We start from the raw sequence: 3717 nt of genomic DNA on the forward strand, positions 1-3717 counted from the left end.
CTCCAGAAGAGGGAGTCAGATTTTGTTACGGATGGTTGTGAGCCACCATGTGGTTGCTGGGATTTGAACTCCGGACCTTCGGAAGAGCAGTCAGGTGCTCTTACCCACTGAGCCATCTCACCAGCCCTACTTATACATTTCTTGACTTGGAAAAATAGGTGAAGTGCCCCTGCTCATAACCAGGAGAAGTTGGGGAGCCTGACTAGTGTGATCCAAGAGGGAAGTGGAAGTACACCTGCCTCTTGCCTTTAGTCTCTGGGGATCCAGATGTCCTGCTGACTGCCACCTTTCCTGTCAGCCACCTAGTGTGTGTTGTTGGTCAGGATGGATAGACCTGGGAGCCCAGCGAGGCCTTATTTCTGCATACCTCGGCACAGTGGCAGGTGGTAGCCCTCTAGAACAGTTCTCTCCAGACCATCCCACCCTGCACACTCCCAGGAGCCTCCTCACTCTGGGCCAACAGTGAATGAGCAAGCCGGGTTTTAGGAAAAGGGGATCTTTTAGGGTTCCTTCTCATATCTAGTCCCCCAAAGATCCCCCAGATCGGGGTGATTTCCAACAGTCTCTTGCCTTGATTATTCTCAGACCTATTAACCTGGGTCTGATACAGGAGGGACCAAGACAGATGAATCCCCCTGAAGCCTTTGGCCTAGCCACTGGGGGGCAGTGTAGAGCAGTGTCCTTTAGGGTGAGGGAGCTGCTGAGGTCTGTTCTGTTCCTTGGCCCAATGCTTGGATTGTACAATTGAGCTATTGGTGAATGTGCCCAGTAAGACTCACAAGGCAGTGTGTGTAGGCCTGGTATATAGCACAAGTACAATAAAATGTTTTTTTCAACTGTAGGGAGAAACACATACTTGAGATTTCCTCTGGAAATGAAGCAGATGAAAAGTTTCAGTAAGGAAAAATAGGGAAAGGAAGAGGAGGGGATGGCTGGAAAGGGCTGGCTGGAGAGGGACAGGATGGGTGACCCTCACTAGACAGGAAGGGAGAGGGGCATTGTGTCTCCAGACCGTTGTTTACTGCGATGGCCGCATCGGCCAGCTGGCTGGGAACAGGGGCCTGAGATTCTTACACAGAGTGTCTGAGCAACGGGCCCATGTGGGACACCAGCGCAGGAGGAGCATGGGACTCTGAGGCTCTCCCAGGCATTGAATTTATGTCCTCCAGGCAGCTCTCGTCGAGCCACCCGTGAAACAGGGAGACAGGCATGGGCCTAGAGGAGACTTCACATCTGTGTTTTAAGTACTTTCCGTATGAGAGGTGGAAAACTGCTGCCACTTCTCGTCAAGGCTTTCAAATATGTCTGTCGAGGAGCTGCTCCCCCTTGCCTTCCCATCTCCACTCTCCCACTACCAGACAGAGCCAAGATCAGCACCGACCTCAACCTCCTATTTTTCCCATGGACCTACCCTGGAAGGGGCAGATGAGCCTTCAGAATAGACCATGGGACCCAGGCATCTCTGGGCCCAGCCTGCACCTCCCCCACCTCCCTGGGTTTTTGGTTTGGTTTGGTTTGGTTTCCCCCAACTGGGGGATCTAGGAAAGGATATAAGGTTGTCTGTAAGGAAGGAATCCATCCCCAGAGGTCAAGTTGCTGTCCCAGCCCTCCCTAAGAGGACAACGGCTCCAACTATGAGGCCAACCGAGGAGGTGGGAGGGATGAGGTACATCATCTGGCCAGCCCCACCCACCACCCACCCCCAGTAATTCACGCTATCAAACACACAGAGACACAGAAACAAAGCTGTGTCCAGCCTACATTTGTGGCTACAGAAATGCAGGCACAGGTCTTGCTGAGGCAGAGGCAGCCTCAGCATTGCTGTGCCCTGCACCCAGGCCAGTGGGCTCTCCATGCCTCGTACAGACTGGGACTAGCAATGTCTGGCAGTCACAGGGTTAGAGGCAGGACAGTGGGCTCCACAGCTCGCCAACCCTGCTGGAACCTCAGCTCTGTGGGACAGAGGATAGAAGCTCCTGCCTCCCCAGTGCTGAGCCAGAGCCTCAGCTGGGTCAATAGGCACTGTCAGACGCTCAGCTGGACAAGGGAACATGCCCCAGATGTCCCCAGTGCCTGCCTAGGGCTTCCAGTGTCTGAAGAGGGACCATCTGGCTGTTGGGGGAAAAGGGAGATCCTGCACATTCCAAACCCTGGCCACCCTCCCTACCCCCACCCTGGGAAACAGCTGGCCTTAGAAAGCCACTTGTTATTTCTGCACTCCTCTTCCCACTGGGAACTGGGCCTGAGCTGCCTGGGTGGGTGGGAAGCAGGACGAGCGGACTGGAGGCTCCTTAGGTCGGGCCTGGGGGTGCCACTAAGTTCTCTGGAATCCTGAGGGGTGTGGGGTCGGACACCTTGATGTGTATGTTGTGGAGTAGGGGGATCAGGCAGGCTGTGTGTTTTGATTTTCCCCGTCCTGGGATAGTCTTCCCTCGGAATCTCTCACCCATCTTGGGAATTCTTTCTCATTTTTCCTTAAGAAGAAAACTATGCTTGCTATGGATGGGGGGTGGGGAGGGCAGATAAAAAGAATTTGGGTCAGAAAGACTCTTTTTTTTTTCATCACCTCTGGACATTTCCAGTGTCCCACAAGGGAAAGAAGGAAAGAGGCGAGAAAGCAAAAGGGTGGGAGGAAAGAAGCCTGAAGCATCAGGACCTATTTGGAGAGGAAGGGGTTAGGCACTGTTAAAGGGGAACTCTTGGGGGTCAGATAGTCCTGGAACATACGGCTATAAAACAAGAGTGTGGAACCAGGATGGGGAGAGCTGGGACTTGGGTGGCTCTGTCTGGGGCTGCGCAGAAGACAGCTCCAGCTTGGCTGGGTTAGCCACCCCCTGTAAAGGGCGTGGAACAAAGAGTGCACATGGTATTGGGGGATGCAGATGAACACATGAATAGGGAGACAAATCCTTAGCACAGCTGACGCAGATGGACAGGGTCGCCTCAGCCTGCTCACCTTACTCATAGTCGCCTGGGCTTCAGACTGGCTCTTTTGCCCCAGAGCCTGCTCTGCTCCATTCCAGGGACACTGAAGACAGCTCAGGGCCTCTTGGGGTTCCTGGGATGTGAGTGGAGGATCAGTGAGGAGACAGAGTCCCCTCCTGCCTCCTGACCCCAGGCGCCAAACAGTCCTGCTTTGACAGGGTTCAGTGAGTGTCCCCATGTATCCTCACCACCTGACCTGCCATGCTGGCCTCCTTCTCAGCCAGCAAAGCACTGAGGGGGAGGGGGCTGTCCAATCCCATTAGGCGGAAGGCCCCTGAGGGTGGAGGGCCTGCTGTTGATGCTGGCCAAGGCAGCCCATGCTCCACCACCCCCAACTTGGGGCTCCTTTGGGAAGGTCAGAAAAGGGTTTTTGTCCAGTGGCTGCTAATCCCTTCCTCAGGGGGTGGACCAGGAGCACCGGAGAGATGCAGGTGCCTCCCCGGGATGCTTAAAGGATGCTCAGTAGCCACCCTTTCAAAGCTTCTTTCCCCTTTCAGCTTTCCCTGCCCTTCCGTGCTCTTATTTTATAGGGAAACCTAATAGGAACCTATAGGACCCTTAAAAACAAACTGCTTTTCCTGCCTGTAATACTGATGGCTTCCCCACAGGCTGGCACTTATTCTGTGAGGCCAAGAGGCACCAGATACCTGTAGCACTTTCCTTCTGCCCTGCAAGCCCCAGAGATGACCGCTGGAGCAGCTACTTGGGACTTCCAGAATGCCATCCCTACCC

This window comes from Mus pahari, chromosome 10, assembly GCF_900095145.1.
Source record: "Mus pahari chromosome 10, PAHARI_EIJ_v1.1, whole genome shotgun sequence".
NCBI lineage: Eukaryota > Metazoa > Chordata > Mammalia > Rodentia > Muridae > Mus > Mus pahari.